This window comes from Colius striatus, chromosome Z (genome assembly GCF_028858725.1).
Source record: "Colius striatus isolate bColStr4 chromosome Z, bColStr4.1.hap1, whole genome shotgun sequence".
Classification (NCBI taxonomy): Eukaryota; Metazoa; Chordata; class Aves; order Coliiformes; family Coliidae; genus Colius; species Colius striatus.
This window is the reverse complement of record NC_084790.1, coordinates 88,870,858-88,895,325: the sequence shown is the minus strand read 5'-3', so window position 1 is coordinate 88,895,325 and position 24,468 is coordinate 88,870,858. Positions and strand designations below refer to the sequence as shown.

The following is a 24,468-nucleotide window of genomic DNA, read 5'->3' as shown; positions in this document are numbered from 1 at the left end:
GGGCAGGGACACCTTCCACCACATCAAATTACTCAAAGCCCCATCTAACCTACCTTTCAACACTTTTAGGGATAACACATCACCGTGAAGAACTTCTTCCTAATATCTAACTCTACCCTCTTTCTGTTTCAGCCAAGCTCCATGAAGTAGTATCTCCAGCATATCCACTGTCCACAGCCAAGGTCCCTGAATTCCAGCTGGAATTCTAACATTAGTATCAGCATTCAAAAGGCATTCTTCTGTGATTAAGGACACAGCATTTTACATGTTATGCTGTTGCTGAGCTAGTCATTTGATAGCACATAATGACACAGAAACATTGAGAGATCTCTCTTGCAGTCATCTAGTACACATCCCCTGCTCAAGCAGGTTAATCCCAGCAGGCAGCTAAGCACTACACAGCTGCTCAGTAGAACTGGGAGGCAATCTGAGAGATAAAAGTGCCAGGACTCATGGGTTGAGATGCCAGGTTGTTATGGACACTTCTTTTTTCTGACTGAGATTATGCAGTATACTATGGGATAAAGCCAAATATGTCTGTCATTGAGAACAATCTATATTTGCTCATATATTTAATAAACAGTTGGGTTTAAACATGATACACAGAAAATGCATATAAATGAAGAAGAAATAAGGAAACAGCAAGAAGTTAGAAAAGCCAGCATCATGACCAAGCGAGAGCCCAGCATTAGTTCACATTTGGTTCATACAGACGACCTCCTCCCCTTGTGCAGAGACAGACCAGTTCTGCTAGCACTGTAAGTCTCTGACCACTGGAGTTTTCATGCTCTCTTTCATGGTTCCTTTATTATTTGTCTTTCATTGTCTAAAGCAAAAATTGTAGCAGCTCTCTTTTTTTCCCATGTAATGTACTTACTTATCTAATTCTTTATCATCTGCCATGCTCCCAATTGGCTGTTATTCTGTGGAAAGCCTCTCTCTTTCTCTCTCTCTTTTATCCCCTGTTCTTCCTCTTTGGTTTTTTAGATATTTCTGGGTTTTATTTTTGCTCTTGTTTAGATGTTTTTAAGAATTTCTTTGCAAACACCAGCAACAACATCTCAGCAATTTTGAAGGGAGCCTCATCACCCTTTCATAAACTTTGAGACATCTTGTTCTCACAAATATATTTCAAATGAGTCAACTCCCTAAGAGCTGCATTTTGGTTCTTTCGACTATAGAGGAACATAGAGAGGTGGATTAGATAGAAAAAAATCTGTGTTGTTGTTGTCTGGAGCACAGTATGAAGACTAAAACCAAATGGCCAAAGTGCAGTGGGGAAAAGTTTACCATTCATAGCAATTCATGACATTTTACCGAAGGAAAAGCTGTTGCATTCAGTTGTTTTTATCAGAGGAAGACACAAGCCGTTTTATCTCATCCAGAATCTTCCCACTGTTGTTGGATACATTCAGTCCTGCTGTCTCAAGGAGATCTGTGATGTCTCCCTTTGGGAAGAATAGGTGAAAGGTGGGAAACCTGTTTCTGTATTCCTCAATTTTATCTGGAAAAAAAAAAGATAGACAAAATATGTAAGTAAATGCCAAACAGAAAACCACAAGGTTGTTTGAGAAAAGCGTGGATGCGAGGAAAACATTGATCCCTGCAAGTCTCTTAAGTTTCACATACAAGCTCTTTGTCACATTAAGATCCTGCTGTAGCCAGTGAAAAGAGAGGAGATCAATCAGCCTCTTTCATTACCTGCTTCATCAGTTGTCTGAAAGAGTTGTCTGAGATAAATCTGTCTCTGAATCTGCCAAATCTGTCTCTCCTCACCAATAATGATAAAGGAGTCAGTGGTTAATATCCCAGGCTTGGATACTCGAGCTTCTAAATGTGATACTTCTCCAACTCCTTTTTAGCAGGGCCACAATTTAATTACACTGGTTTACAGAAGAAGCCTGTCTGAGAAGGTGAGTACATAAATGCCCAACAAGCTTCTGTCTACTCTCCTATACATACAGGGTGCCCCATTCCTTTTCTCTGGTATCCATTTGCTGCAGCAGCGCTGAGTACAGAGGAACTCTGACATGCATGGCACGGGCAGCTGAGAATATATAGAGGCAAAGTTGCAGAAGGCAGGTGTTACCAGAACAATTCACGCTGTTGAAGAGTGGAAAGTGCATGACTGTAGGGCATGACTCGTCTCCTCTGAAGATATAGCAATCAGAAGGGTTGTTCTCATCCATTTCCTGATCCTCTATCTTGGGAAATGGGATGCTGTTTGTCTGGCAGTATATAGATGCTTTCTTGATAGTCTGACACACAGAGAAATTGTTTGCACTGTTTAGTTTGTTTGCTTGTTTCTGACCTCCTAGGACAAGTCAATCCTATCTCCAGTAGTAAAACTGATTGCTACAAAACAATGATGGTTGGTTTCTTACACTATACCTAATTGTAACATAATATAAAGTCTTAAGTTTGCTCAGGCATTCTCTAAGGAACAGACGACGTCTAGAATATAAGCAAAAATCTAGCACTCACTTCTGGGGTCACTCCTAGCAAGAACCTTTGTTTGATAAATAACAGCTATATCCAGAAAGGAAATGTGGTTGGCAGTGAGGAGCAAATGGCCTCAAGTTGCACCAGGGGAGGTTTAAATTGGAGATTAGGAAGAACTTTTTCACCAAGGGGTTGTTCACCACTGCCCCAGGCTGCCCAGGGAGATGGTGGAGTCCCCATCCCTGGAGATATTTAAAACACACATAGGTGAGGTGCTGAGGGACATGGTTTAGTTTAGTGATGGGACTGGCAATGTGAAGTTATCATTTGTATTTTATGATCTTAAAGGTCTTTTTGATTCTATGAATCTATGACATAAAAAAATAAAGGGATTTGGCGTCTATAAAACAGTCTGAAGACATCACCAGGTTCACAGACTTTTGGAACAAATTTTGCTTTCTAAAGTAAATGTCCTGTTGCTTTACCATTAACTAAATCCAACACTCCCCATCTGACCGTCAAAAGAGGGACGGTAACCCACTCAATTTGAAGCACACATTAAGTTTAATAGTGGATTGTTTTTGTATGAAGGCATCAACTGGGGTAGCCTCTCCCACAGACAGGAACTTATTGACACATTGGTGTTTCTGTCATGCCACCAGGTTGTCTTTGGGAGTTAGATTCTACAGATTTATCCCTTTTCCTTAATCATTATTGGGAAAAGGTGGAGTTGCAGCTAAAGACATGGTCACTCTGGTAGTCATAGAAGACAATCAGTCTTTTCAGAACACCTTCCTGGAATGATATTAAATAGTAACATTTTTAAAGAGTAGCAAGTTCTTTTTAAACTCAGGCTCACACCAGATCCATCCCTGTGACATGTATGTTTAAAAGGAAGCAATTACAGAAACAATATTGTACATTTACCCTGATCTGTAATGAAATTAATTTATAAAAGGTGAAAGGAAATGGAGTGTATTAGAAGGAAAAGCCTATGCACAGGTTCTCCAAAGCCATAGCCAGACATATACCTCAAAGGGATCTCCAGAGCTGAAGTCGAAGGAGATGATCAGATCTGTTCTCCTCTTTGCTCGAAGGGCTAGAGGATAGGCAGAATTTATGGCCAGGCCAGCATCAATCAAAGAGATTACTTTGTCTTTGGCGAGGTAAGAGGGCTGAATGTTAGCTAATCAAATGAAAAAACAATGAGATGTCATAAAGACTTACATAAATATATGCATATACATGACCAGCACCATAAGAGTCCATTGATCTTCACCTTAAAAATTGTATTGAAACTTGCCTGTCTGTGCCTCTTCTGCCCAACCAGATTCTGTCTAGCTGTACTCTGTCAGGAGGATTCCACATCCCTCTGACCTATCTGTCTCTCTGGCTGTGGTCAGTTGCAGACCAGAATTTCTGATGAGCATTTTGAGGGTCAAGAGATCACGCCTCTAGAACTATCCATAGTTTTGAGATAAGTAGATCTTTGAGCAGAAAAAATAATGCATGAGCCCTCTAGAGATCGTGGTACCTAACTGCAGTTGTCTAAACACAGATTTCTGCTGGTGTGCTGGGTGCCAAAGCTTCCGCTACCACAAGTGAACATCCAGTTAGCGCAGGCAATGGAATCTAGACCACTGTTACTGCTCATACATCAGGAGCACAACTCGGTGTCATAAACTTAGGTATCCAGTTCTAATTATTTAAGTAATTTCATGTGTCCTCCAGATTCCCCTCCAAAAGGGCACAGGGGTCTTCTAACTTAATGCTGTTTTCCACACAAGGAAAGTTTGTGCGGCGTTAGACATTTGTGCTTACATGACAGGTTTGAGCTTATGTATCTGCAGTGATGTTGCAGATTTGGGTTGCAATAGTGTGAAATAATTCCGTTTATTACTAGCTTGTTGGCTAACATCATTGGATATTGCTAAAAGAGCATGAATCCTGGGAAGGAAAACTATTTAACTTGCTGTTTTAAGAAAGTAAATGGCAGAGTTTTATTGGTTTAACATCCTACAAATACAGCATAAAAGCTCTGCCAAACCTCATGCATTCTGCCCCATAGATCTGTCTGGATAGTATAAGCACTCCATTTTCCAAATCCAAACTTGGGTTTGCTTACGGCAGTTGTAAAGGAAGTTGTTAGTCGTTCCCCATTTCCAGGTCAATGTGCATTGGATTGTTTTAATCACCACCCTAATGACATCCTGGATTGAGCCTGGGAAGACACAATACAATTCAGAACATAGTTGGATCTCAAGCACTTCACTTTTAAACTGGTGCAATAAAAGCTTTGAATAAGCCACTAAAGGCACAAACTGTACAGGACTTGAACTCTACACCAGCTGACGCATTCACCGTAGCTGAGGCTCACAGACTCTGCTTACACCAGTTCTGTACAAGTACATGAAACCTGAAAGCTTTGTGGGTATTGCAGAGTAGTCCCTGGAAAACAAAATCACTGGCATGTACTGTGGTTTTCAACAGATCTTGTTACAGTAGCTGTACCCAGGATTTATACTGGAATTCAGGTTCCCAAAACTCCTGTCATGGTTTGCCATGACAGCCTTTTCTGGTAAGGGGGAAGGGGCTGTAAAGGCTCCTGTAAGAAGTTGCTCACAACTCTCCCCAGCTCTGAGCCAGACCCACTGCTGGGGCTGAGCCAATTAGACGCCTCCACCATCACTTTGTAAGAAGAAGCCGGAAAGGGAGGTTTCTTGCTCCATTTTCTTTCCTTCTTCTGCCCCTTCTTTTTCTTCTGGCTCATGGTGGTGCAAGGAGTAGGAACAGTGAGAGAAACAACCATGCGGACTCCAAGGTCAGTGATGAAAGAGAGGAGGAGATGTGCTGGAGCAGAGACTCCCCTGCATTCTATGGAGAGGACTGGTGAAGCTGAGGTTTATTTTCATTTCTTTAAAGACCCTGCATCAGGGGCAGGGACTCATGTTGCTAAAGCTGGCCCCTGACCAGGGGCAGTGTTTCACTTCATTAAAGGCCCTGAGCCAGGGGCAGTGACTATGGCTGGAGGAGGCCGTGTCCCATGGGAAGGACCCAATATCCACAGCTGTAACTGTGGGGAGGAACCCATGACAAAGCAGCTCATTAAACTGATGCCCAGAAGAGGCCTTGTCCCGAGAGAGGGACCCTGCAACTGCAGAAACTGCAGCCGTGGTGAAGAATCCACGCCAGAGATATTCACCAAGGACTGTGTCCCGTGTGAGGGACCCTGTGTGGGCAGAAGCTGCAGCTGCTGGGAACAACCCACACCAGAGAAGTTGCTTCAGGACGGTGTCCCAGGGGAGGAACCCCGTGTTGGATCAGGGGAAGGATGCCTCCTGTGAGCAGAGAGAAGCAGCAGAGCCCATCTGTGAGAGACTGACCACATCCCCCACTCCCTGCCCCCCTGAGCCATTGTGGGGGAGGAGGTAGAGATCTGGGGAACAGTGAGCTGGGCCTGGGAAGAAAGGAGGGATGGGGAGGGAGATCTTAAAGTACTGGGTGTGATTTTCTCATCATCCTGCTCCCTTTCTGCTTTTGTTCTGTTCTGTTTCTTGCAGAATAAACTTTCCTAATGTCCTCCCTCAGTCGAGCACTGGAGGCTGTTTTGCCCAGAACCGTAACTGGCAGCCAGCTCTCCCTGCCCTTGTCTCCATCCATAACAACCTTGCTGGTCTTTGTACTCCCATTTTGCTGGGTCCCCCACCATCCTAACGAGGGTGGGGGTGAATGGGGGCACCGAGTGAGAGACTGTCGTGGTGCTGCTGTGCTGGCTGGGCCAAACCATGACAACTCCAAAGCTGGGAATTTTCAAAGCACATACAATAGAAAGAGTAATGGAATAAAATGGAAAGGCATGAAAAATAAGATAACTTGCCTTTAAGGTTTTCGTGGACTGTTCGTAACTTTCCTAGTAGAACACTTTTTCTAAGCCACGCTAAGGAGGACCATGTGGAAAAAAACCACAAAACCCAGTTACATTAAAAAAACAGATACATGGAAACCTACTTTTTTTCAGAGCACATACAATATAAACAGTAGTACAAGATATTAGAACTGAGATAAACTTACCTGAAAGGTTTTCGTGGAATGATTGTAACGTTCCCTGTAGAGCACCTTCTTCCCCAAGACTCACTGAGGATGACCAGGTGGAGAAAAAGCACAAAACTCACTCACAGTAAAGAAACAGATACGTAGCAACCTAGTTTTTAATACAAATGCAGGTAGATGTTTCTATCTGGAGAGGGCAGCATTGCTATGATAAGCATTAATGTACAGTACTTGCCTTCAAGTTTCTTTTCAATCTCTTTGCCCAGTTCAGCACAGCTTCTCATTCTTTCCTGCTTTGTTTTCATTGCCCAAGTATTGTGCATTTCAAGGCACAGTTGGTAGAGTGAACTTTTCTCCTTGTCCTCTTCAAAAGAGAGAAAAGAAGAATTGGAAATCGCCAGAATGCACAATGGAATCACCATTTGTAAAGCTGTGTTACTGAGAATGCAAGTGCTGAGGAATCTCAGCATCGTTCACTTGCCTGACAGTATATTCAGCAATTTTTCAAAGACTTCCTTAGGATCTCTTCCACTTACAGCACATAACTGAAGGTCCAGTAGAAGAAGAGCAAGCTGATAAGCCGTGAAGATACCTGAATTTCTTACTAAGAAAGATGAGAGTTGTATCAGTGCAGAATTCATCTTGCCAAAGAGCTGATTGGACAATAACAGGTGTAAGTTAGTGCAGATGTAGTCCCTGCATTCAGTGGAATCAGAATGAAAGACTGACTTTGTTCCTAAAGAAGTTGTTTAAGCTGGTGAGAGGAACCACGTTTGACAGAACATATGTGCTGACTCACAGTTCTTTCAGGAACTACAGCAGAGCCATTCCTGATCTGGACTTTCATGTCTAAATTTTAGGTCTAAGTTTTCACTCCAAAAGAGCCACAGACACTGTGATACAGACTGCCCATGGCAGCAAACATGAAGGTGAGTCAGATGTGTTCTATCACCCTTTGCCATCCTTCCTGTGCCCGAGTTTCCCAGGTGGAAGTCTCAGATGGTGTAAAATCTCAGATAGTGTATTGCAATCCAGAGCCAGTGCTGAACAAGAGCATGAGCCTTGGATGTGCATGGTGCAGGCTTCACTTGTATTCCCTGGCCACTGCAGCTATATGAAATTATAGTAGCAACATCTTCCCAGAAGCCCATGAACAAAGTGCATCTGACACAAGTCAATCTCTCCAAAACGTCAGAGTGGTTATTTCAGTTACACGTTCAAGATGTTACAAATCATTATGTATCTGAGGGACAAGGAGGCCTGGATTTTGCTGGGCCTGGCTGACACTCCTGTCAGTGCCCGAAGGAATACATGGGGCAAGCAGAAGCGAATCATTAAAAAAATAAACAGCAAAGAAACACAGTAACCTACCATGAGGTGCCCACGAGGAGATGCTTTCCTGTAATGGAAACATTCCTTGCAGACTGTCTTCAAAGAAGTAAAAGAATAATTAAAATAAAACCCCTTTCAATAAAATAGTAATTGTCTGCAAGTGAAAGATGCCAGACAAGCTAGCCTAAACAGAGCCATACAGTGCTATTTCAGATTCCTTGGAAGATCTCACCAGGCCCTGTGGCTGACACTCCAGAAGGGTACTAATCTTCTGCAGGTTCTGTTCATCACACATAGCTCTGCGTTTGATGCCTCAGGTACCTGATGGCATCTCAGTCACCTCTATTATTCCTCCAGCAGTTTTAATAGCCCCCTACCGAAGAGTTTAAGGTATCATCTCTGATGCTTCCACGTGACAAGCAATGATGTAACGGGAAGAAGACCAGCCTACATTTGCAGATGTGATATTTAATGTTTCCTGGGCAGTACTAAAAGAGATTCACCTGCTGCTAATGTACCTATGGAAGCCCTTCTTGGTGCCCTTCACGTCCTTCACCAGATGTAGTCATGTTTGACATTAGAGATCTCATCTGGCAGTATCTTTGATGCCCGTGATGAGGAGCAGAGAGGGGGTGATAATCTGAGAACCACTTAGGCAATAGCTTTCTCTACATAAAGTCTTTTCAAATCCAAGCCCTGACAAAGAGCAAACGTCCCTAGACAAGCAATCAGATGGGCACACAGGGGTGTCTGTGCACTGCAGCATGGAGCCTCTCACTATCAGCCACCACTTCCTCCTGTGGGTGGTCAGGCATATCTGACTCTCAAGCTGTATTTCTGCTTTGAACTAGAGGCCTGCAGGGATTATATATGAGTAAAGTGAACTATGTTCCAAATTTCAGCAGGTGCAGCAATTGATTTGAGCATGCTGGCAACATAAAAAATAGAATACCTCGTACAAAATACAGATTTTCTTCCATGCTTCCAAGAGCACTCCCCCATAAACCTGGAACAAAACAGAACAAGTGCTTCCTTTGTAACAGTCTTGCTAGGAATTCAAACTGAATGTGCCTTCCAGTAGTACACTTCTTTAACTTTCAAAATCTGCAAGACACATGTTTAAAGTGAAACCACTTGCCTGGTCTTCCCTTACAGCCTACTGAAAGTATTATATACCTCCTGAGATTCTTTACGCCCTCTTCCTCCTGTTAGGTCTACACATTTTTTGTGGACCAGCGTTTGTTGGTACTTAAGTCCAGAATCCCATGGAAACCATCAGGTACTCTCATACTGCAGAACTCCTGGTCGAGCACTTGCCTGGGCCAGCCTCACACATGAGCCTGGAGACAGAATTACTCTTCATGGCTGTGTTGCATTTGTTTTTCCTTCTAAGTGAATTGGATAGTAAGAACTATTTAGGAAGAACCAAGAGGGTTATGAAGCATTGCAACAGGCTGCCCAGGAAGGTAGTGGAGTCCCCATCCCTAGAGATATTCAGAAGTCAAGTAGATGAAGTACTGAAGGATGTGGTTTAGTGATGGGCCTGGCAGTGTGAGGTGAGGGGTTGGACTGGATGGTCTTAAAGGTCTTTTCCAACCATAACGATTCTATGAGCCAGAGTGCATTTTCATTTTCATTCTTTTCTGCCATAGCATGATGCCAGTGTTGCATTTTGAGGAGACTAGGGCATGAGGTCATTAAACACAAGATGTGTTTAAGGATCCCAGATGTGCTTAGTTGTGTCACAGACAGGTGAGGTGAGATTTCACAGAATCATAGAATAGATTTATAGATTTGCAGCTATACTGATTAGGTAGGGAATGGAAGAACTTTGGACTTGGTCTGAAACAGAGTGAAACAAATTGGTAAAATAGGAGCTACCAGTCCTCACAGTAGGATGTCTCTAATTTGGGAAGCATCTCTCCCTGTCAAGTGACTATGCTGAGATGATATAACATTTAGACATCCAGATTGGAACTATTTTATTAACTTCAGTAATCTACATTGTAAGTCTCTAGCTTCCCATAACAACCACATTGGTCAATGTAGACAGTGAAGCATAGGGAGACATTCAGATGCTCCAGTTTGAACTTCAACATGAGACAAACGTCTCTCCAGAATTCATACACTATTATGCATGCATTTGTGGAATAAATATTTCCTGTTAATTACAGAAAGATACAGACTATCTTCAGTATTTTTAGCTACAAATCAGAATTGGGAAGATTCACCTTGCATGTAACAAATGTGCTGCTTCTTCCCCATTTTCTTCAGCTTACCCTTCTCAAATTCACTTCCAAAGTACTTGGTACTCACAAAAGCACCCAAGGCAGTATATCCAGCCTCATGTGGAGTGAACTCAAACCAGGTCCCTGAGAGAAAATAGAACAGTTTTGTCACTCTATTCAGAAGCATGGCTGACCTCACTGTCCCAAAATGGCATTTTGATTGCTTTTCACTTGCTTTCTAAAATCATGTGGATTTAGCTGACAAAGATTAATCGGCACACGAGGAACAAACTAAAGCCATGAGCGTGCAACCACCTACTCTTTGATATGCTCTTACTGTCCTCCGAACCTGGGGCTCCATCTGCCACAGCAGTAAGGTCTTGCTTTCCCACAGCTCATGTGTCATATTGTACAGCTCTGTGAAGATCTCACAGATGTGTCATATCTCAAAGGCCTCTTGATGCTTTTGCACAGGGGACAGAATCTGCCTGCTGTAGCTTCTCTCACAGTCAGCGATGAGACTGGCCCTGTTTCAAGTACCCAAAGATGTGTAACTAGGGACACATGGTACATAGAGACCTATGATGAACTCACTCATCTGCTTGGGCCTGACAATTTTGTCACAGGACTAAAAAAACTCTTTTAGAAAGGTAGATGAAGTAGGCAGAATACAGTAAAGCATCTCAAATGGAACCACAGGCATCTGTGTGGACAACTGAATTAAGTCTGTTCCAGGGAGATGTCAACTCTCTGGATTATAACAGATATGGAAAACAAAAATCAATAGCAAATGTGAAACTTTTTGTTGATTGGGACTATTATCCCATGCCCAGCTACCTAAACTGAGAAGCCACCTACTCTTCATTCCATAAGCACTTCCTTGATCACATTTCCTTTCCAGAATAAAGTTCCTGGCTCTTACTCAGACCTTTCAGGATTATCACAATTCCAGGACAGCTTGTACTTTATAAAACAAGTCCCATCACTGCCAATTAAGGCCCTATTATTGGTAAGTGCAAGGTGGGCTGTCCTCTGTGCAATGAGGGATAGGAGAGACAGTGTAGTGGGCTTGTGTGGCCAGGTTTTGGTATCAATGTACTTTATAGAACAGAATTTTCCTGTAAGCAAGGACAAGTCGAGTATCTTGAGAAACAGGCTCTGGTAGTTAGAACAAGGGGGTGATGTTGAGGCTTCTTAAGGTGAACCTGACTACCCTGCATCCTTGAAGGGGGACTAGAGACTGATAAGGAGGGAACCTCCTGCCTCAGAAGGCCCCAAGGCCCTGGAAGTGCATGTTTTCTCCATTATCTATAGACAAAGGCATAGGCTGACACACTGTGATTGGATGGCAGCACAGTTAATGCCTGTCTTTAAAGGGAACTAATGCATGGAATTTGACATAGTTAGAGTAGGAGCCCATACTTCACCTGGAAAGTGTTCACCTTCTTCACTCAGCTTTTCCTTGTGCACTGCTGCATAGATTGGGTATGGGTTTATTCCACTCTCTGAGGCCTCCTGGTGATCAGCCAGCACATTCTCATCAAACTGCAAGGCAAGGATAGACTTCTGAAGGAACATAAAATGACCCTCCTCTCTGCTATAGCGCTGAAGACACCCCCACTTAGGAGGCTGGATTAACCAAGGAGTTGGATTGACTGCTTCTGTCTTTCCATATCAAGAGATAAGGTATTAAAAAATATTACTTTGATTTATAGGACTCTTCCAGAACACACTCATCAAGGTCAAATTTGGGTGCAGTTTCTCTGAGGTCTTCAAAACCCTTCCTAGATGTTTGTAATTAGCGCTTACCTGATGTAGTATTTGGTGTACAAGACAGGAGGCCCAGAAATCAGTGAGTGAATAAAGTTCATCTTTTGATGACTCCTTTAAAGATTCTTGTGCTTTCAGAATATGCCAGGAGTTATTGCCAAGTTTTTCGCACAGTTCCTTTTCCAAAGACAGCAAATTTTCTGACCACTTCTCATCTCCATACAGGAGGGACATGCACCTTTTAAACAGAAAGGAAAGTCCTGTCTCTGGCATAAGGGAAAGTGAATGGGGCTTTGCTTGTTTTGCCTGAATCTGCACGCAGATAAAGGAGTGTCTTCAAAAATAGACCAGAGGAGGAGGACATTCCAGGCTTCTACAAAAGCAAAGCACTTTACTTCATAGGAAGGTGTCATTATTCCCTGATCACTTCCCAGCTGCATACTGGTAATGTAATTAGGTGACCTGAAGCTGGATTTCAGCTGTATTAAGGGTAAATGGCTACAGGAATACAGATTATTCAGAGAGTAGCACTGGTGAAAAAGATCTGAAATCTGACAAGACACAGATAATCCATCAAAGAACTCAGAACACATTTAAAGAGATTATTGCAATTATGTAATCAGTTTGCACTAGAGACTTGTGACTTTTTTCATCTGTTACTAAGGCCAGTAAAGCTGCTCCACTGGTAGAGTGGCATCATCTCCTAGTAAACTTGCAGCTCTCAGCTCATGCAGGCTACCTGCAGAGATGTAAGGGTCTCTTTTCCAGGACCAACTCCACAGCCTAACTCAGGTGTAAATTAAGGTGTACAGTATTACTTTCTTCAGCTAGACTGGCAGGTGTCCAGACTCTGTGCAAGGAAGGAGATGTTCAGGGTTACTGCAGACACCGTATGTAGGACCAGCCCATAGATGGTCATAGTTGAAGTGACAAATGGAAGAAGAGGTGTGTGGTTCACATACAGATACATATACTGAGACATCTAAATTTAGGAGTGATAGGCTCAGACTGACTTCTGTTCTTACAGGGCAGATGTCTGTATGTGACCTACAAGCTAGATGCTCTTCACAGTCACTTGACATTGACATGCTGCACATGGGCCTTAAGGTAAAATAGCTCATGTTCTTGAATGCTTTTTTATTTCATTGCATGTAAGGTAAGCCTAAAAAAGTAAATGAGGTATAAATATTCAAGACTGCCACATCATCACAGATTTGGTAGATTTGATGCAACACGTGCAGGAGGCTCAGTGCTTTTCCAGACTAGTAGAGGGCTGGTAAAGTAAGTACCTGAAATGGCGCTAGGTCTATGTTTAGACACCTCACTCATCCCCATACTCTTGAGAAAAGTAGCTTCGTGGCTTCTGTTTAAAGAAGCTTCTCTGCTTCTGAGCATGACAAGTTTTCAGTGTTTTCCTGTCTCCTCCAGAAGGCAGGACTAAATGGCCAAGTGAGCTCTGTATTTGCATCACCACTGCGAGGCAGTCTCTGGGAATGAAAGGTCAATCTTGCCAGACTGTAGTTAATGTCACAAATAATCCCTGTACCTCCCAACCTTGTACAGGCAGGTATCTCACCTACCACTCTCTCCTCAGCCCAAGAGAGATTTCTGAACACTGATGAAAACGTCACATAGCTACTGAATCCATAGAGCAGGAAACCTACTGATGGTCACCCCAGACAACAGGCACTTACCAAGTGGATCCTGATACCCCACACAGATACATGACAGCATCTAAGAGATTCTGTTTCTTCATCTCAGCCAAGGTTCCTAGCATGGCAATCGTGGCACGCAGGCCCCCTCCTGATCCCAGAACAACAATAGTGAGGATATTATTCTGGGAAGTGAAATACACAAATACATTTCTTTTAGAGCAGAGGCTTTAAGAAACAGACAGGGATTAAGGCTATGGCAGTTCTCACCTGAAGTGCCTCCTTGCTTTAGGATGCATTCCAAAATCTGCCTCTTTTTCCCCATTTCTGTTTTCCCTTTACATTACAGTCATAGAATGGGTTCTCCTTTGTATTGTGATATCACTTGTTTTCCTACTACTGAATTATGTGGCTATTTCTATAGATAAACCTTGAGCAGTACTCGTTGTGTTTCTACAGATGCCACCTCTATTCCCTTTTTGTCACCAAGAACTTCTTTTTTTTATCCCACAGAAAAGAAAGAGAAGGCTGAGGGAGGCCCTCATCAATCCACATCAGTCCCTAAAGAGCGACTATCAAGAGGGTGAGGACAGTGTTTCTTGTGTGGTGGCCAGTGCCAGGACAAGGGGCAGTGGGCACAGGCTGGAACCCAGGCAGTGCCCCCAGCACAGGAGGAGAAATTCCTTTGGTGCTGAAGTGAGGGAGCCCTGGCCCAGGCTGCCCAGGGGGAGTGTGGAGGCTCCTCAGGAGGTTCCCAAACCCACTTGGACACATTCCTGTGCCCCCTGAGCAAGGGTAAGCTGCTTTAGCAGGGGGTTGGGCTGGGTGAGCCCTGAAGGCCCATTCCAAACCCAACCATTCAGGGATTCAGTGATTCAGTGAAAATGTGATGACATTCTCCTTCCTAGGAACTTCACATGGCACTCTGCATGCCATTCACATCTCTGGAGTGTTAGCCTTCTTTTGTTTATAGCACTGCGAGTGCTTACCTGGTCACAGTGAATCCCAAGGTTTTCCAGACACATCTGTACTTTTTCCCTTCTCTTCTGAGTGGCTTTTATCTCACCTTCTGAGAGATCGTGAGACAGGCGGACTTCATCCTCACCCTGACATAGAAATGAAACACATGCAGAGGAAGATTATTTCTTACTGCAAGAAAATCGACATATGAGATCTATACAGATGACCCAGCTTTCTGCAGAGAAGACAGTCTTCACTCTGAGTCAATACCTAACTGCATGGCAAGGAGGATCAGGGAACTCCTTTTTGTGTTACACTTTAGGTGTGGGATGGAAGAGGCAGTGAGTATGAACCTAATAAACAAAGCAAAGAGTGGGAACACAAAACTTCTTCCAGATTAAAAAGTCTTCCAACTCCTGACTGAACAAAAGAGTCAGTGTTTAAAAAGAAGTATTATTGTGCTGCTCAGCATTTGTTCTCAATAGCAACCCCAAATATGAAATTTTCAGTCATGTTGAAGTGATTTATCAAACTCAATGCAATTCACTAGTGGATGTCCTTGAGCCAGTGTGTGTTTTTCAGTTCAAAACAAATGTCTAACTTGAATTAATGTTCATAGTAGCCTAAAGAATCCTAGGTTTTTATATAGATCAAGTATATATGCCTATGACAGCATTCATCTCACCTAACCTTCAGCTTCAGCCTGAAATCTGTGGTCCCCTGAACATCCTTAGACATCATTGAGGAGCAAGCAGTGCTTCTGGAGTCTCACTGCTAAACCTTATTTCAGTCACCCCAGAGGTGCCTGTTTATCTCCACTATGAAATGCATTCATGACCAGTTCATATGTAGAAATCTATAATGTTTAAAGTCAGGTGAGATGAATCCTACCCTTGTTCTGGTTCATGTCTGTGTCATCTAGAGAGGAAGGCTTAAAAAATTGAAAGTTAGTTCTTAGAAGTACTTTGCAGAGTAATAATAGGATGAAGTACATAGAACATGCATTTTAAAAAAGCAATCATGACATGGGATTGTGTAATAGAATGTGGACAATGAAGGAGCTAGAAGAGAGATTAGGAACCCTGGGGTAGAAAGAGCATACCTTGGTAGCCATTGAGATGTCTGTCGTTGCTTCCCGGAGACCTAATGAAAAGGAAAAGAAAGCACAGCAATGTATTAGCTCAGGGTAACTTTCAAACTGCAAAGGAGCTGAATTTATTTTCCTACTTACTGCCCTCTTTCAAGGTAAAAAAAAAAAACAACAAACAAATGTTTAAAAGAATTGAATAATTGTCATATTGCATCATAGAAGTTGTTACCTAGAATTAATGATTCACAGCCTGAGCACCTTGACTGCTCCACTTTGTCAATATTGCCTGTATTGACCTAAATTTAATAGCATGCTAGCATATGAATGTGAGGTGTTTGATGCCAAAAGAACTGATAAATGTTGTCTATATCCAAAGGCAATCAAATGACCATCATTAGCCTAAACAATTACACTACCATTGGCTGTTACTGCTTACTTGATTCAGTCTGATTTGATAACATATGAAAAAGTTTCCAACATTCTGGTTCCCAAGGGGAGAATCAGGGCTTCCTGATACAAGTTGAATATCCTTTTGTCCTAACACCCATTTGTTAACAACCTAACCTCAAGAAACAAACAAGGGTGTGTGCTTATGTATATAAAATGAAAGACGTTATTCTAGTTCCCTGTAAGGGCTGAATGTGAAGTGCAATATTCATTATTTACCTGCCTAGTTACTAGCTTCTCCCTCAGAGTATAATGTCACTGCAGTGCTCCTAGAATGACAGGCTTCCAGCTGCAGTACCAGAGAGGAGTGCATTTCATCTATGATATGTGTCAGGCACACGTGAATGGCTCACACACCCTAGAAGTCACCACACACTTGACATGTACCTTTACCAGTTATCCCATGAGCCTCAACCTTTATGCAAGCATCAGTAAAATAAATGAAAAACAACATCTTTTGTTTGTGTTTCTGGGGAGATGTTTTAAAGCACAGTTTTTTGTCTGCACCCTCTGTGGTGGGCCACAAAGGTTGTCCTGTTACTTTGGTACAGTTATGTAGACATTGTACAGATGCTCAAAACATCAACTATTGTTTTTCCTTCACTTTGAAGATTCCTGTCAGTCTGCACAGAGAAAGGCAGGAGCTCAAAGAGATTTTGATAATACAGGGTATTATTATTCATTGCAGTCATTGTTACTGCTGACTTTGGTGTGATGAATCCAAAGATATCCCCATATTACCATCTGCAAGGTCGACTCACTTCACTCTCAAGACAAACAAAACCACATTCAAATGAAGAAAGTCATGGCTTCCTCAGATCTGCAGGAGTTGATGTCTGTGCCTTCAGAAAGTGGTTTATTTAATCTTTCATGCATTCCTCTCAGCAGCACACATTTAAGGGAGAATATTTTTGTCTGTTTTCAGCTATTTCATGCACAAAGTGGTGAAAATCTGTGCATATGTATTCACAAAGCAAAGGAAAAATACTCTTTCAATGAAGAATGGAAAACTAGAGAAATTGCGAAGACAGAAGGGAGGCAGATAAACTGTGACAAGTGGACACTAAGTTAATTTGCCTAATGTTTAAAGGAGCCACAATTGGTTCCTTATTTACACAGAAAGTCACAATCAGTTCCTCTTTACACAGCAGAGATACATTACATATACAGACTTCAGGAGGCACAGCTCACTCTGGATCTCTCTGTATGCACTTAGCCAGTCTCAGGAATGTTCTAATGAGGAAGAGGGCTATAACCTCATAGTCCTTGCAGTTGCCTGAGATCATGTTTTATTGAAGACAATAGAGAAAAGGTGTTCTGTCCAATCCTTGCCCTGGGCTTTTGGAACACATGTTGCTCCTTCAACAAATATTTGACTGTCCTCATCTGATCAGGAACAATGGCTGTCGCAGACCTGTGCCACCCATCCTGACCAGTCCTCAGTTGGCTTCTTCCCATGCTGTAAGGACATGTGCTTTAGCTCCGGTGTTGTATGACAGAGAGGTTGCAGTAACCTGAGGCAGGCTGGGGGTGCCTTCTGTGCTTCTGGCAGGGGCTGGAGGTTGCAGTGTGGCAATTTTAGTCAATATCAGAATAATACTGTCATAATCAGTGCCTAGATGTGAATAATTTCTCCTTGAGACTGGATGGGTACACTCTCCAGCTTTTGAAAAGCCAAAGGTCTGAGATTAGTTTCTAACCATTGAAAGTGCTGGCTCCTCCACTAAAGATTGAAAGCTCATGCCTCTGCATCCTTAGCTTGCTGTTCAGCATCTTGAACTCACTGCTCAGCACTGTTTAGCAGGATATCTGTGGCCATCAATGTGTCTGTGAGAACCCTGCTGAAAGGTCCATTGCCTTTGGAAGTTTCCTTCCACTTCTGAAATTCTGTTCACCTTGTCTCCCGATCAGGGCAACTTTCAGTGATGAATTTCATGTCCCACCTCAGTGTTTTCCATCCTTTCTTTTCTTGCATTTTAGCTGTTCTTCTACAGCCTTCTCCATGACCTGTGTATTTACAGAATCCCACTTCTGATGTCAAATAGTGTCCCAGCCTGTGAGGGTTCCCCGACCCACAGGGCTGTACAAGTTGTGATCATGGTTTTGAAGGATTCTGTAATACACAGGGACATGGAAACTTTGTTTCCATTAATTACTTTATAACAAATTACTGTTAGTAAAGCAAGGGCATGCTGTAAGTTACAACAAAATTACCACTAGTAAAGCAAGTATGAACTTGAGTTCGTTTACCTGTATGTGCAGCTATATATGTATAGTTTGAGATGTTGGCAATATGGCACTCACCAAACAACCCCCAGGAGCGGAGCCAATCCATTGCACAGATGTTCACTTTGAAGATGATCTGCGTCACAGAGTGCAGAGTCAGCCAGGCATTCCAGAGGAGAATCTGGTCTGTCAGGGAGGTGTCACGGAGAAGCTCACTTTGGGTGGATAGAGAGTTATTTTACACCTTTGGTGTGGATACATAAATGGGCATAAGTGGTGTAGGTACATAATTGGGACACATGTTCCTGGAACAGTTGTTGACTTCTACTTTCCTAGAAGGTCAGCTTGTTATTGTGGTTTCTTTCTTCTGTGCTTGTCTTGGGGTCTGATCTGTGCATGTCAAGATGCCCTGGGTCCCAGCCAAGCAGACACCTTCTCTGTCAGTATTTTTCCATTATCACTGGGCTACCTTTATGGCTGTTCTATCATGGAATTTGTTCAGTCCTAAGTAAAGAAGGCTTAAGAGGACCTTACTTCTTCCTAGCTAACAGAGGAGTACGAAGAAAGTGGAATCAAATCTTTAACACGAGAATAAGACACAGTAATATAAAGCTGCTAGAATGCTTCCAATCAGTTGTCACTGTAAGCTGGCTGCTGGTGCATATCATAAAGTTCATTTTAATTGAAAAAGAACTCTTCAGCTCAAAGTCTGCCCTTCTAAAATCTAAGGCAGTAGTTGTGCTGAGTTCTCCTTGCTTCTCGGAGGATCAAGAACTCCATCGTTTTTGTGATCACTATGCCCAAGACGGTCTCCAACTGTCACATCTCTCACAAGTCCTTCAATGTGTACAAACACCAAGTTCCCTTGTTGACTCTCTCACTAGCTGTATGAGGAAATTCTCTTTCACACACTGAAATTCTCTTTCACACATTGATTGTGTCCTCTGTGCTTGTGGTAAATTCCCAGCAAACGTCCACTAAGCTGAAGTCCCCCATGAGATCGAGGCCAGCGATCTCCAGACTATTTCCAGCTGCCTGTAGAATATTTCATCTACCTCCTCACCCTGGCTGGGTGGTCTATAGCAGGATCCTACCATGACATCTTCCTTATTGTCGTTTCCTCTAATTCTTACCCATAAACACTTAACCCTATCATCACCATCATTGACCTCTAAACAGTCAAGATACTCCCTAACATAAAGGGCTGTCTCTCTTTCCTTGCCTGTCCCTTCTGAAGAGTTTGTGGCCATCCAGTCACAACCTCAAACTTGCCTCTTTTGTTTTCTCTTCTGTTTCACCCTGCATTGCTGAGCACTCAGACCAGCAGTTGTATTACTTCTTATTGCTATTGCAATTATAGTATCAATTGGTTTTGTTCTGTCGATTTGTAGCAGACAGTATGAGGCAAATATCTGTTCATTTTACTGACAAGGTTCATACAGTATCTGTGTGTTTGTTGGCTGGTGATGGCTTATTTTTCTTCTGGCTTGCCTGGTCAGTTTACATACTGCTAGTTTTGAAACAAATACACAAGACATTAACTAAAACCACTTAGTTTTTGTATATTTTATTAAAGCTTGTAGGAAGCAGACTTTTTTTGTCTTTTGAGGCAAATGTTTCTTAATAACTTTCAATAATTTAGAGATAAGAAAGGACAGTATGATATAGCCACTGTCATGGCTGGCATTTTTTTTCACAACCAGTTTTAAAGCTTCTAGGAAAAGTGCTAAGGAAGTTATTTTGCAAATGATTAAGAGTGATTAGATGAAGAGAGGTGACATGGCGCTTTTTTTTTTTTTGTCCCAGGAGACAAATAACATGAAGTGAGATAATCTGAAGCCTTTCAGGTGTAGTCAGGGTTATTTACTGAGAAGGTGGAAGCTCAAGTACAAGCAATCTATAAAAGATGAACCAGAAACTCTCATACAATTGCATAAAAGTCTTCGAGTAGGACACAGTGAAAGTCTGATGATGTTCTACCCCAGGTAAACTCATCCACCAGGAAATCACAGAATCACAGAATGGTGAATGAATTAGCATGGTAAGGTCTTTCAAGACTAACAATTAAAGGGGAGAAGCTGTGTTATGATTTTCTTGTCACTTTGTGCATTTACAACATTTCTCTGTATAGTTTTAGCCTTTTTTTAGTTTGTTTCCTTTATGAAAACTGTTTAAAACATGAAAAAATCCCTAATTTTCAACTGTCTTTTGCAATGAAAAGAAAAAAAACTTAGATTTTCCCCCTTCTATCATACAACTTATGAGAATGAAAAAATGAGAGTAAAATGATGTTAGAAACCATTTTCAAGTAACTTTCAAAAGCCTTTTCTTTCTTCTTTTAAAAATAAGTATTGAAAAATCCCCCAAATATCCCATCAAGTTTAAGGACAGTGGAAACTGAAAAAAAGGAACCATTATTTTTATGCTAATAAAATGTTGGGGGGGAAAATAAGTTTTAAAGATTAATGTATCCTCACCATGTGGGTTAAATCCAGGTGTTATCTCTACCTCACTGTCTTTCTTTCCTTCTCAACCTCATGGCTCAAAAGATCCTTTGGTCTAATTGTGAGATTCAGAACTTAGTCTGAAAAACATTGTTCAGCACTGGCAGCTGAAGAATAATGAAAGACAATTGTTTTGGGCTAAAAGTAAAGTGGAAGATGACGTAGAGGTTTTTCTTTTGGTGTCCTGTGTAGATTGCAACTGAGCTGCCTTCATTAGGGCTACTGAAACAGAAAGCTATTACCCATGTGGAGCAATAATACAGCTTTGGTTGTTCCTATAGATACGAACATAAAGGGGTTATGTATTTGCTTCTACAACTCTTGAGAGTGAGTGTGGTGTTGTACCTGTAGTTATAAGCATGAGGGGGCTGGAAGGGAGAGTTGGGGATTCTGCATCCAGATGCATAAACACACTTGTATTTCTGTGTGATTGCATGTGTGTTCATGTAAGTGCATCTCTGAGTGATTGTGTGAGTGGTTTAAATATGCAAGGGCATCAGGGAGTTTGCTTCTGAACATGTTTATGTGCCGTGTTGTAGATGAGTATCTAGACCTTCAAACTGAAAAATACTGGTTATTTCTTTAAGTCTGTTTGAGTGGCTTAAAAAAGCCCATCTTAGGGATTAAAGCTCGACGTTTTCCCTCAGATGGAGAAAGAGGAAGATCTGAGTTTAGAAAACATTACAAGTGTAACTCACTTCATCCTGCTGGGTTTCACTCATCTTGCACAAGTCCAGCTCTTACTTTTTGTGGTAGTTCTCTTGGTCTTCACAGTCACTATGATGAGAAACATTCTCATTCTCTTCATTACAACCGTTGACGCTGTGCTTCATACACCCATATGCTACTTTCTTAAGAATTTGTCTTTGATTGATATCTGCTATAGCTTAGATATTCTTCTAAAAATTCTGATAGATTTGTTGTCAGAAAGGAAGATCTCCTCTTTGTTAGCTTGTTCTTCACGGTTGAACTTGATGATACTGTTTATCACGTCTGAGTATTTCCTGTTGGCATCTGAGTGTTTCATGGCTTGTGACATATATGTAGCAATATGCCACTCATTATATTGCACTGTCACCATGACCAGAAAGACATGCAGGCAAATGCCAGCAGTAGCTTGGCTCTCTGGGTTCCCTGTAGCAGTTGTGTTCAATGGGTGGCTATTCAGCATGCCTTTCTGCAAGTCAAAGTAAACCGCTTCTTCTGTGACATCTCACCTGGACTGAAATTGGTGTGCTCAGATACCTGCATATTTGAGCTTCTGGTGTTCTTTACCACTCTGCTTGTCATGGTGCTGCCATTTATCCTAATCATCATCTCCTACATCTGTGTCATCTATACCATAGTGCAGATGCCCATGGCTGAAACCAGGCGACAGATGTTCTCTACTTATGGTCATTACCCTCTTTTACCCTACAGCTTGTTTAATTCATTTATATCCCCAGTCAAGCCTCTCACCAAATAACAAAAAGCTTTTGTCTCTTTCCTACACAGTCATTACACCAACGCTCAATCCCATCATCTACAGCCTCAGGAACAGTGATGTAAGGGAAGCATTAGAGAGAGCTTTTGGCAGAAAGATGTTAATAGAAAGACTCGCAACATTATCCTTTTTCCAGTTGCAGTTTCAGAATTTGCCTACAATCTTTAAACACCATTACTATTGTCTAAAATTAAAAGGCAGCTGGATAAATATTCCAAGTCTGGCAACACTGTGTCTGCCTATGCATAAATCCAGCATGCATTCATTTATTCACACTCTTCATAAATGTCCACATTTTCCAGGTTTTAAAACACAAAAAGATTTCTCGGTTATTTCCTTTATAATATTTTTACCACATGAAATCCTCCATTTTTAAATAAGATTTCTTCTTTCTTTCATTAAAAAAGGCCTTGAAATCCTTTAGCAATGGCAATGAATATCCCTCCCTGTCTGTGCATAGTCACTAGAGCAGTAAAGACAGTGCTAATTAGAGCACACAAAGGCTGTGCACATAAAGCCTTTGACACTGCTGTGGGTTGCAGGGACAAGAGAATAGACAGTAATAATGTCTCGTGTTCTGGGATTGAGTCAAAGTTGTGGCCACTTGTTGCTTGATCACAAAACTTTTCTTCTCTCTGCCTCATTCCCACCAGGGCATAAGGCAGACTAATTTCCCTTCAGAGTGTCTTCATTTTTATTCTTCTTGTCATACGTAACTAAAACAAATGCCAAACTGCAATTATGCTGTATGCATTCATTGAAACACACCTGAGAGCTTCTTAATTAGCTACACAACACTTACAACTCTATAGGAAGTGGCAGAAAACCACACACAGAGCTCATTATGGCTGTCAGCATTTTAATGAGCCCCTTGAGGAGTGTGCTGCTGCCTCCCTGTTACTGTGTACCTTGGCAAAATCCAGCAAGCTGCCTTGAAAATGCTGAGCAGAAGGAAAAGTTAGGTGGAGTTTTGATGGAGCCCAGTGTGAGATGTGAGGCTAGAAACATAGTTGGACAATGTCTTCCCACACACTGCATGTGGAAGGAAAAGGCTTTGGACCCACCTCTCCAAACCTTCTCTTCCAAGCATTCCCTGCTATTTGGGAGAAGGAGGATGCTCTCAAAGGGGCACAAAGAAAGGAGGGGAATACGCAGCCATGGGGAAGTATCTGGGCTGGTGCAGAGGTCTGCAGGAAATGGATGGGAACAGAGTTATGGGGAAAAGGGAAGCAGGAGGACAGAGGAGCAGACACATTTCCAATTCAGTCTCACACTGGACTCTCAGTACTGCTGGCCACCTAGTCTTGGTTTGCAGGGTGGGAACAGCCACATATGTGAAGCAGCCCCAACTACCTCCTTGTCACATTTGTGTGCACAGATGGAAAAGCATCTCTCGCAACAGGATCCTTTTTACTGGGGAAGTGGCTCCACACACTCCTGTACACAGTGCCTCTGTGTAGTGCCGTGGTGGATGTTGCTATCCAGGATTATGTGGATGACATGGTCTCTGAACTCATCTACTAGAACAAGAGTTAAGTCTCCACAGATGTCCTCTGTGTCTTTGCCTTGGCTCCCACATGGCCATTTATTCTTTCCAGGCCAGTATCAAGGACACCAACGTCCAGGCTGTGCTCTGGGTTGAGGTACCAGCATCCAATGAGGAATAGGCTGATCAGGGAAGATCAGCCTATGTTATGTCACTCTCTATCGTTTTTATCTCTATCATATCTATGCCTCTCTCCATCATTTTTGAACAATCATGGAGGACAGGCGAGGTGCCTGAGGACCGGAGAAAGGCCAATGTCACGCCAGGCTTCCAAAAGGGCAGGAAGAATGACCCAGGAAACCCCAGGCCGGTCAGGCTCACCTCCATCACTGGAAAAGTGATAGAACAACTCATCCTGAATGTCATCACTGGACATGTGAAGGATAAGATGGTTATCAGGGGGAGTCAGCGTGGATTCACCAAGGGGAAATCCTGTCTGACCAACCTGATGCCTTCTATGAGAGCATAACCAGCTGGCTAGATGAGGGGAGAGCAGCGGATGTCATCTACCTTGACTTCAGCAAGGCTTTGGACACTGTCTCCCACAACAACCTCATCAGAAAGCTCAGGCAGTGTGGCTGGATGAGTGGAGGTGAGGTGGATGGAGAGCTGCTGAATGACAGAGCCCAGAGGGTGGGGATCAATGGCACAGAGTCGAGTTGGAGGCCTGTGGCCAGTGGAGTTCCACAGGGATGGGTTCTGGGGCCAGTCTGGTTCAACATCTTCATCAATGACCTG

At 42.5% G+C, this 24,468-nt stretch overlaps 1 pseudogene; it reads left to right on the top strand.

Moving 5' to 3' along the window:
- Window positions 1-21,348: 21,348 nt before the first annotated feature.
- LOC104561118 (olfactory receptor 10A7-like) lies at window positions 21,349-23,708 on the top strand (annotated as a pseudogene).
- Window positions 23,709-24,468: the final 760 nt, after the last annotated feature.